The 11,347-nt window shown below is 40.0% G+C and overlaps 1 non-coding gene across 1 annotated transcript; it reads right to left on the reverse strand.

Annotated features, from left to right (window-relative positions):
- Nucleotides 1-1,942: 1,942 nt before the first annotated feature.
- Nucleotides 1,943-2,049, reverse strand: LOC130045546 (U6 spliceosomal RNA). The gene has a single exon (XR_008795542.1). It is a non-coding gene; the product is annotated as a U6 spliceosomal RNA (small nuclear RNA).
- Between the last annotated feature and the right edge of the window lie 9,298 nt (nucleotides 2,050-11,347).

An 11,347-nucleotide genomic window follows, 5' to 3' on the forward strand; every position in this document is an offset into this window, starting at 1 on the left:
TGATGTGTCTGGGTAGGGTGGGTCTCCTGTGCGCAATTTGATCCCCGGCTGGTTGATGGAAGCAGACAGGGCAGAGTAAGGTGGGGCTCCTGATTAGAATCCCTTTGTCACCTGTGGTTGGTGGGAGCAAGCAGAGAAGCTCTGTCCCTGGGTCTGCCGAGCCTGGAGTCCAAGGTCTCAGAGAGTTCCGCTTATCTTGTTCTGTGGGTCTTCAGCCATGCGTGAGTCTCGGCCGGAGCTGCCATGCGGGTCCGGAAAGCTTCCTGAAGTGTGGCGACGGCTGTTTTGGCATCCTCTTGTTTCGTGGCATATAACTTTTAAAGTAGTCTCTGATGATCTTTTGAATTTCTTTTGTTTCCTTTGTGATATCTCCATTCTTTTTTCTGATTCGATATATTAGGGTTCTCTCTCTCTGTTTCTTTGTGAGTGTTACTAGTGATTTATTTATTTTGTTTATTTTCTCGAAGAAACAGCTCTTGGTTTCATTGATCTTTCGGATTGTTTCTTTGGTTTCCATGTTGTTGATTTCTGCTCTAAGTTTTATGATCCCTTTCCTTCTGCCCTATTTGGGCTCCTTCTGTTGATCCTTTTCTAAGATCTTGAGCTTGAAGTCAAGTTTTTTATGTGCATTTTTTATTCCATCCTGAGATATGCTTGCAGGGCTATAAATTTTCCCCTTAATAAGGTTTTAGCTGCATCCCATAAATTCTGGTAGCTTGTGTCTTCATTCTCATTTGTTTCCAAGTACCTTTATATTTTGTTCTTGACTTCCTTTCTGACCCACTCATTGTTCAGCAGTGAGTTGTTTAGTTTCCAGGTGTTTGATTTGGTTCTCCGTGTCTGTGTCTGATTCACTTCTATCCTCAGCGCATCGTGGTCTGAAAAGATTGTTGATACTATTTCTATCTTCCTGATTCTATTAAGGCATGTTTTGTGGCCTAGCACATCTTCTATTTTGGAAAATGTTCCGTGCTCACTGGAGAAGAATGTGTATTCTTTCTTTATGGGGTGTAAATCCCTGTATAGGTCTATAAGTCCTTTCTCTTCTATTTCTTCATTCAAAGCCAATGTTTCCTTGCTGAGTTTTGTTCTTGTTGATCTATCCAGAGGTGATAAGGCGATGTTGAAGTCTCCAACTACTATTGTGTTGCTAGCAATGTCCTCCTTAAAATCTGTTAGCAGTTGTTTTAAGTATCTAGCTGTTCCCTCATTAGGTGCGTATACATTTAAGTGTGTGATTTATTCCTGTTGTAGGTAACCCTTGATGAAGAGAAAATGGCCCTCTCTGTCTTTTCTAATCTTTTTCAGTCTGAAATTAATGTTGCCGGATACTAGTATGGACACCCTAGCTTTTTTGAGGGAGCTGTTTGCTTGCAGGATTGTTTTCCATCCATAACTTTGAGTCTGTGTTTCCTCTTACTGTTCTGATGAGTTTCTTGTAGACAGCAGAATGTTGGTTTCAGTTTCTGGATCCATTTTGCCACTCTTTGTCTCTTGGAAGGTGCATTTAGACCATTGATATTAAGAGAGATTATTGTCGTGGGGTTTTGTGCCATCTTTCTGTAGGAGTTGGTTGTGTTTATAAGTATTTCCTTCTTATCTTACAAGAGCCCTTTAGTCCTTCTTTTAGATTTGGTTTTGAGTCTATGAAGTTCCTTAGCTGTTGTTTATCTACAAAGTGGTGTATTGTTCCATCGAATTTGAGTGAGAGTTTAGCTGGATAGAGTATTCTTGTTGAGGCATTCATTTCATTGAGTTTTTTCACTATATCACAACATTGCCTTTGGGCTTGGAGGATTTCCTCTGATAGGTCTGCTGTGAATCTAAGAGGTTCTCCTTTGTATGTCATTTTCTTCTTTGACCGTGCTGCTTGTTATATTGTGTCTCTGTTCACAGCATGCATCATTCTGACTATAATATGCCTTGGAGTATTTTTTCTGGGGAAAATATGGAACACTTCACGAATTTGCGTGTCATCCTTGCACAGAGGCCATGTTAATCTTCTCTGTATTGTTCCAATTTTAGTATATGTGCTGCCGAAGCGAGTACAGTAATCTTCTTTTTTGATACCTGTTTCAAACATGAGAACAACACAGCAAGTTCTGGAATGTGAAGTAAAATTATATAACAGAGAAATGCATATAAGGTCTCAATGTCAAATACAACCATCATTATAATCTATAATCTATTTTTAAAAATAAAGATAAGAAGAGAACAGAGCAGGGAAAGGTGAGGAAGGGAAGGGAAGGGAAGGGAAGGGAAGGGAAGGGAAGGGAAGGGAAGGGAAGGGAAGGGAAATTGAAAGTAAAAGGGTAGAGGGGGAGGGACGAGAGGGGAAGGAAAGAGAGGGGAGGGAAACAGACGAGAGGAAAGAAGAGGAAAGAAGAAAAGAAAAGAAAAGAAAAGAAAAGAAAATTAAAAATGTTTTGGGATATCTCATTGGAATGCATGTTATTTTTGTCTCTTTCTAGCATGTGTAAACCCTTGCATTTATTCATGGCATTACATGTATGTACTCTTCATTTCAACTCTACCAAGTGTGGTCTTGGTGGTTCCTGAACACTACCGGGACAAGCATAACATGATCTGGTCTGATCTTTGTATTTTATTCTGTGACCAAAACAAGCCCCTAAATTTTTAAAAAAAAATACCATTCTGCCTTAACTATATATGGATTCTTGAATCCATTTCAATGTAAAGTATAAAATACATAAATGAGTGTGTTTGCTTTATCAGGAGTTTCTCTGGATCAAATGAAGAAGAAATAAATAATGGTAGGCAGCCTTCATTTTTAGATCTACATTCACCTCTTCTCAAATGCCCGCCTGTTGGATCTGCTTTCCACAGACTTCAAAACGCCTCGCCTCAGGAACTAAAATTTAGAATGTAAGATAATTTCAGTCATGGTAAATTTCGTGGGGTAATATATGTATACAAGATTACGAAGCTAGCAAAAAGAGCCGCTAGATAAGACCTTGCAAATAAAATTGTGAAAATAATGTTTTGTGTGACCTCAGTTCACTCAAGAGGGGAAAATATTACTTGCTCTTAGAAAATTAGCCATTTGGTGCCATTTGAGGGACACACATTTGCTCACTCTCATTTGCTCTGTAAACTCTTCACACCACAAGACATTATTGAGCATGAGATAATCAATGCTGCTCTTTCCCCATTTGATTTCTCAGATCAGATTCCGTTGCAATTTATTGTCACAGATGGTACTTGTGGTGATATGACCCAGTAATTCAGTCAGCTTGCTTACGAATGCTGCAGATAATTCGTGGAAGTTAATGTTATGGCACACAAATCGACTGATACTGAATGCATATAGTAGAAAATAAATTGAGACAATTTTTTCTAGAGAAAACTATGGTTTCAAGCACAGAGAACTTTAATTTCTCCATTTTTAGTCACCTTTTAAAATCCATTGTTCATTATGCTTCCCACTAAATATCATGTAATATGATTTGTTTACTCACTCTGCTAATGACACATTTGTTTCAAATCATTTGCTAACAAAGAAGAGTGAATAGAGGGACTTCAGAACAAAATATGACAGTGATGAGTCAAGTCCAAAATGACAAGCAAATGATCACATTAAAACAAAAAACAAGGGGCCTGATACGTAATACAGTAGATAAGATGCTTGCTTTGCACAAACCTGACCTGGGTTAAACCCCAGCACCCTATATGGTCCTTGAACTCTCCATGAGTGATTCTCAAGTATAGAGCCAGAACACAGCCCAGAGCACAGCTCCATGTGGTACCAAAACAAGTTAGCAAGCAAACAAGAGCAAAACTCAAATAACACTTTGTAGACATCATTTTCAGGTTCTATCTAGATGGATTTTAGCATGTGTTGTATGTATTTCTCCTTCATACAGAAATAAAAACTATTTTAGTATAAAATTAATTCTGAGAGGAAGTAAATATTTTCATCATACTGTGTTCAAATATTCTATTAATCTTTGAAAAGACTTACAATGTCTCTGTAAATTTCTCATATAATTTAAATTTACAATAAAATATGTTGAGCTTAAGCACTGCATCTACATATGGCCATTGGGAGACTGACTTGGCCATCACAAGTTTCACATAGAGCTGTGAAAAGCAGTTCAACATTAACTTGAGAACTGTATAGCCAATGTGTTGTTCTAAGTATCAAGTATCTGCATTTCCATTTTCTCCAGCTGTGAGAAAATTTTGAGCATATAAGACTGCAGAATAAGATCTTATTGTTAAGGAAACAGAAACTTAAGATACAATATCATGCAACTTTTTCACTACTTTCTTATAAGACATATAAGATATTGAAAGAACAAAATTTTGTAATTTTTGTAACTGTGAAGTTACAGAAAAGGGTGAGAAATCAGAGATATAAGTTATTAATTCTTGATAAACATTGTTTGAATGAAAGTATGTGTTCTAAAGAACGCATCACAATAGAGAGAGATTTGGGGTACCTTTGCTAAACTAGATTTGTTTTCATTTTATTGCTATCATGAGCAACAGAGATGCTTACTGTTATTTCCTATGACTTGGGTGTTTTTTTTTTTTACTGACAAATGTGCATATGCACGTCCTTAGACCATGACTCGCAATGGGATTCAGGCACAGAGAGTACAAATACTATAATTGTAGATTCTGCAGTTTTTCAAATACAAATTTCTTTATCAGTATTTCAATAGAAAAGGTTTTTAGTTTTTCTTTAAATCTACATATAACGCATATTTATTATTATTGTTGATTTATTATGTTTTCAGTATTATATGGTCTCATTAAAATAATAAAGTTAAAATATAAAAATTTCATTCAATTATCATTTTATCATAGGGCTTTATCATAGGGCTGGATTGTCATAGGGCTGGAGCGATAGCACAGCGGTAGGGCGTTTGCCTTGCATGCAGCCAACATGGCTGACCCCAGTTCGATTCCTCCGCCCCTCTCGGAGAGCCCGGCAAGCTACCGAGAGTATCTTGCCCACATGGCAGAGCCTGGCAAGCTCCCCGTGACTTATTCGATATGCCAAACACAGTAACAACAAAGTCTCCAATGGAGACGTTACTGGGCCCGCTCAAACAAATCAATGATCAACGGGAGGGCCTTTATTTTTACTTTATCATTTTAAATTTGTACTGTCCAATATATTAATGTTTAAAAGCTGATTAGTGGAAAGTTGAATATTACAACAGTTAGTCTAGAATGGGTTAAAAAAGAAGAGAGAGAATAAGTTATTTTTATTTATTTATTTATTTTTTTGATGAATCACCATGAGGTACAGTTGCAGACTTACAATCTGTCATGCTTACATTTCAGTCATACAATGAGTGAGTTCCCATTCCTCCACCAGTGCCCATTCTCCACCACCAATGATACCAGTATCCCTCCCACCACCCCCGCCCCATTCTCCCCACCCCACCCTGCTTCTGTAGCAGGGTATTCGCTTTTGCTCTCTCTCTCATTTTGAAGTTGTGGTTTGTGCTAGGGGTATAGTGTGGCCATCATTGGCTCTATAGTCTACTTTCAGCACACATCTCCTATCTGAGCGGGCCCTCCAAGCATCCTTTATTTGGGGGTCCCTTCTCTGTCTGAGTTGCCTTTTCCCTCAGCATGTGAGGCTGTCTTCCAAGCCGTGGAACATTCCTCCTGATACTCATCTCTACTAGAGAATAAGTATTTGAAATAAGTATTTGGACTGCATTATTGTTGACGATCAGTTTAAATGAACATTTTCCAAGAGGATTGCTTATATGATAATTTCACTGTCCACTGTCTCCCTTTTGTTCATTGATTTTTGCTCTAGAGGGCACCAGTAACAAGTATCTCCATTGTGAGATGGTTGTTACTATTTTTGGCATATCGAATAAGTCACAGATAGTTGCCAGGCTTTGCCGTGTGGGCGGAATGCTCTTGTCAGCTTGCCAGTCTCTCTGAGAGGTGCGGAGGAATTGAACCTGGGTTAGTCGCCTGCACGGCAAAAGCCCTACTCACTATGCTATCACTCTGGCCCCAAATAAATGTGTACAAATACATTGTTTTTTTTTGGGGGGGGGTCACACCCAGCGATGCTCAGGAATTATTCCTGGAGGTGATTGGGGGACCATATGAAATGCTGGGAATCGAACCCGGGTCAGCAGTGTGCAAGGCAAGCGCCCTACCCACTGTGCTATCACTCCAGCCCCAAATACATTGTTTTAAACATGCATGTCCTTGAACCTGTATATTTCTTCTAGCAACAATTCACAGAAATAGAATTTATTATATAAATAATTGCAATGGTCTATAATTGAAATAGACTATTTTTTTAAAAAGTCTTACTTGTATTCAAATTTTAATGCCCCTGCCATAGTTAAATACAGAGAGGATTATTTGCTTTTAGAACAGCTAGTGCTATAATAAAAGCAAAACCTGAATTTAAATTCTGATCTAGAGGTAATTATTTAGCTCACTTGTAACAAATAGGAACAGCAGTGAAAATCTTATAAGTTACCTGGTTTAATTAGTAGGGAGAAAGCAAAAAATTACTTTTCAGATACAAAGATTCAGACCCATTTGAGAAACATTAAATAAACTTCATGGGATTCAGCACTTATGTGAGCATGTGAGCATGTGAGCGTATGTATGTGTGTGTGTGTGTGTGTGTGTGTGTGTGTGTGTGTGTGTGTGCGCTTATTGCAACTGTACAAGACACAATATTGAGACTTTTTGCTCTGAGGAATAACTTTTAAACTCAGTCATTTTTTATTTTTTATTTATTTATTTATTTTTGCCACTGCAGAAATGTATTAGCACTTGTTCCCAGAAGGAAGTGTTTACTTCAGAGAAACAACCTTCAATTAACCTCTTCAGGTCAAAAACACCAAAGAGTAAACAGCAGAAAAAAGAAATGTTCCTGTGGGGGAAAAAAAAAAAAAAACAGAGCAATGATCAAATTGACAAAGCTTTAAAACAGTCTCAGATCCATCAGATTTATACAAGTTAAAAGTCGTAAGCCTTCAAAGTTATGTTGCAGGAAGCATTGGAGAACATTTTTCCTTAATAGTAACAGCTGAGAATGCTTTCACTTTTGCTTGTTATTTGGTATTACAACTGTCTAATACAAACTGTCAATTTGTAAAGTGGTGACATATTCTATAAATAGTTATGTACTCTTCTAGTAGGATAAAATCTATATGCATATGTACATATATATAATGAGAAAACCATAAATGTTAGGGAACTCCGTTTCTATTGCACATTGTTTGATTCATGAATATGTTTTCAGGAAAAGTTCTCTTAGAACACCTGTAAAGCCCTTTTATAGAAGATTATTTCTGGGGGGAAATTGAGTATCTCCAAAGATTAAGATGCTGTTCCAAGTAATTATTGAAATATGCCACTTTGCTCTATTTTAAGTGTGCTTTATATAATTAAGAATTGAAAATACGGGGCGAACAACAATTGGGTAACATTGATATTGGCATGGCATTCATTTAAAATTATTAAATAGTATTGCTTTACAAGAGTATAGACATTTATATTTTATTTTTTGGGGGGGAGTCACACCCAGCGATGCACAGAGGTTATTCCTGGTTCTGTACTCAGGAATGACTCCTGGCGGTGCTCCGGGACCATATGGGATGCTGGGAATTGAACCCAGATCGGCCCCGTGCAAGGCAAATGCCCTACCCACTGTGCTATCGCACCAGCCCCTGGACATTTATATTTTAGAAATTCTAAGTTACCATATCATACTGTTAGCACAGATTCTCCTACGCTAGTGGGTTCTTGAGAATTGTATGAAAGATTTACATACCAAGCTCGGTAGATTGAAGGTCAGAGTTTATTGGACAGATGAAGTAGAGGAGTCCGCGTCCCTCCCAGATTCAAGCCACTCTTACACCTATGAGCGACATCCCTAGTCCTGTCCCTGGTGTTCCCCATCCTGTGAACGACCTCCCTGTCCCATCTCCAGCGTTTACTCGCCTCCCACGAATGAGGCCAGGTCCTGCCTGCACTGCTCTCTCTACCCCGTGCAATTTAAGTTTTGCACCTTGTTGGATGTGGCCAAGTGAATGTGGGCAAGATCTCTGTGCCCTGCACCTGTCACTGGGCCTCCCAACTCTACCCCTTGCAGTTCCTTTGGTCATGGTCATGGGGGAGAGGGAGAACAGAGGAGGAGGGGGAAGGGGAGGAGGAGGGGAAGGGGAGAGATAAAGAGAGAAAGATGGAGAGAGAAAGGAAGAGGAAGAGGGAGAAAAAGGGGCTGGGGCCTTCCTTTTCATGGGCTGCTGGTCCACCTCCAGGCATCCCGTTATCTATTCTGATTGGCTACCTGTTCCATGGGTGAGATTTAAAGGGACCTGAAACTCCACACTTCTGCTCCTGCTGTATCAATAGGACCATTAAAATGACAGTTTCTTTACCACATTCTCTAGATAATTTAAGCACTTTTCCCCCACACTACATTTCATGATTAATTTAAAAGGGCTTTTTTTCATTAGAAAGTATCTATTTGTCCTTGCTTTCTTTTTTTTCTTCTTCTTCTTAGTTTTCCTTTTTAGTTTATTTTTGTTTTTGTGGCACACCCAGGTGTGCTCAGGGCTTATTCCTTGTCTCCACTGAGGGCTCTCTACTCCTGTTGGGTTTAGGGGACCATGTGGGAATCCAGAAATTAAACCTGTGTTGGTCAAGTGCAAAGCAAGAGCTCTATTCTTTTCTTCATACCCTTTCCAGTTTCATCCACATGGTAGAAAAAAAGCAAAATCTTATCTTGTCTTAGAGAAGCAGTATTACACTAGTGAAATTATATACATTATAGTTATATATATATCACAGTCACGACTACGATCATGACCATCCTGTTATTCGTTGATTGCCTCGAGCAGGCCCCAGTAACATCTCCTTTGTCCTAGCCCTGAGATTTTTTAGAAAGTGCCATATTCAAGGCTCTTTCAGAGTTAGGAGAATGAGACCCATCATTGTTACTGGTATTTGGCATATTGGGTATGCCACGGGGAGTTTGCCAGACTCTGCCTTGTGAGCAGGTTACATTTGGTAGCCAGACAGTTTGTCCAAAGTAGGAATGAGATAATAAGATGTCATGCGGTCGCAAATGCTCTTTTGGGAGTTGGGTTTTATAGTCTCTGGGTCTTGATCGTTGATGGGATTACATGGTGCCAGGAGGCCAGTTGGTGGGTGTGACCCCTGCCTACTGGAATTTGGAGGTTCTGGGTGGAGGATGCTCAGCCCCAATCCGAGTAGGCTTTGAGATCCTAGTCCTGGGACCCGCATGCCTTTGTTCCTCTGCCGGTACCTTCATGTGTGCGAAGAGTGATCTCAGCATGGTGGTGGCTGGTTCTGGAGGTCATCGACTGCCAGAGCCCTGGTCGGGGTGGGGAGGGAAACTCAACCCGCTTCCCTCCAAGGGGCCCTGATGAGAACAGCCAGGCGTGGGGGCAAGAGACTCTGCGCGGTTCTCTTCCAGGAGCTGGGTTTTATAGTCTCTGCATCTTGGCCGTTGATGGGATTACACGGCTGTTGATGGGATTATAATTATATATTACAATTATAATATATTAATTATAATTAGATTATAATTATATATAATTTCATATATATATACCTCTTATTATATATATATTAATACATCACGGTCACGGTTCTCCCGTTGTTCATCGATTTGCTCGAGTGGGCTCAGTAATGTCTCCATTGTGACACTTGTTACTGTGTTTGGGTATTGAATATGTCACGGGGACCTTGCCAGGCTTTGCCGTGCAGGCGAGATACTCTTGGTAGCTTGCCAGGCTCTCCTACAGGGGCGGAGGAATTGAACTCGGGTCGGTCATATTGTCTGTGTGCAAGGTAAACGCCCTACCGCTGTGCTATACCTCACCGAGTCTGGTCTCGTTGTCTAAGTCTGGCCCGGCCAGAGGCACGGGCTCTCCGGAGCCTGCTGTGCCGAAGCCAGCAATGTTTGAGCAAGTGGAAAAACAGTACAGCTCTTAGCAGTGGATCACTCGGCTGGTGCGTCGATGAAGAATGCAGCTAACTGCGAGAATTAATATTAATATATAGACCTCTTATTGTCTAGTTCTCACTCTCAAAGAACCCAGCAGGCTACCGAGAGTCTCCTGCCCACATATATGCCTGACTGGGAACACTTGTAAAGGTGATTAGAGGCTTCCCCAAAAGCCTCCATCCTTCTTGGAGAGCCTGGCAAGCTACCCATGGTGTATTCGATATGCCAAAAACATTAACAATGTTGGTTCTCATTCCCCTGACTCTGAAAGAGCCCCCAATATGCCATTGGGCTACAATAGCACTTGACCAGGATGAATGGAGACATAGTCTAGTGGGTGGGGCATTTTCCTTACACGTGGTTGAGAAGGCCTACCCGAGTTTGATTCCTCTGCCCCTCTCAGAGAGACCAGCAAGCTACCGAGAGTATCTAGCCCTCATAGCAAAGCCGGGCAAGCTACCCATGACTTATTTGATATTCCAAATACAGTAACAAGTCTCACAATGTTACTGGGCTCGTTCGAGCAAATGGATGAACAGGAGGACAGTGACAGTGACCATATATATAAAATCTTCTTTAGCCATCCATTTGTCATTGGGTACTTTGGTTTTTTGAAGATTTTGTCAATTTTAAATAGAACTATAATGAATATGTGTGTGCCTAATGAATATGAGTATGATTATATCCTTCTCTAGGGTTTTTGTGTTACAGAGATAAATAGCTTGATGTTGAATCCTTAGCTAGATATTGGATAGCTATCTAGATATTGGATCATATTGCAATTCAATATTTTTTAATGAAACGACCATATTATTTTCAGTAAAGGCTAAACCAGTTTATATTTCTACAAATAGTGGTACCTCTTTTTCACATCCCATCAGTATTTTTGTTTTGGATATATATATATATGTATATATCTATATACATATATATATTCTCACATAGTATGTGTTTCCCTCTCATTTAGTTTTATAGCTCTCATAATTATAGATATTAAATATTTTTCACATGCCTGTTGGTCATCTTTCTGGGTTTTTTTTAAGAGTTACATATTCATTTCTGTCAGGGTCCTGGCCAGTGGACCCCGGGAAACTGGAGTTCGAACCCCCAGAGTCGCTGGACTTATTCCCTAAAGGGGAGGGAGTTGGTAGGGGAGAAGCCTCTGCCCTGGCCCTCTGCACACAGTGGGATTCCTAGACTCCTGCCACTGCAAACTCTGAGAAATAAGGCCACATAGAGGGGGAGTCTGGTGGTCAAGCAGTTCTGCATTTATTGGCCCCCTACCCAGGGGTTCTTGTACATACACTGGTGTGTGTTGGGGGGAACAATCCCACACTCAGCATGATT

The sequence above is a fragment of the Sorex fumeus genome, unplaced genomic scaffold, assembly GCF_029834395.1.
Source record: "Sorex fumeus unplaced genomic scaffold, SorFum_2.1 ptg000128l, whole genome shotgun sequence".
In the NCBI taxonomy this organism is placed as follows: Eukaryota; Metazoa; Chordata; class Mammalia; order Eulipotyphla; family Soricidae; genus Sorex; species Sorex fumeus.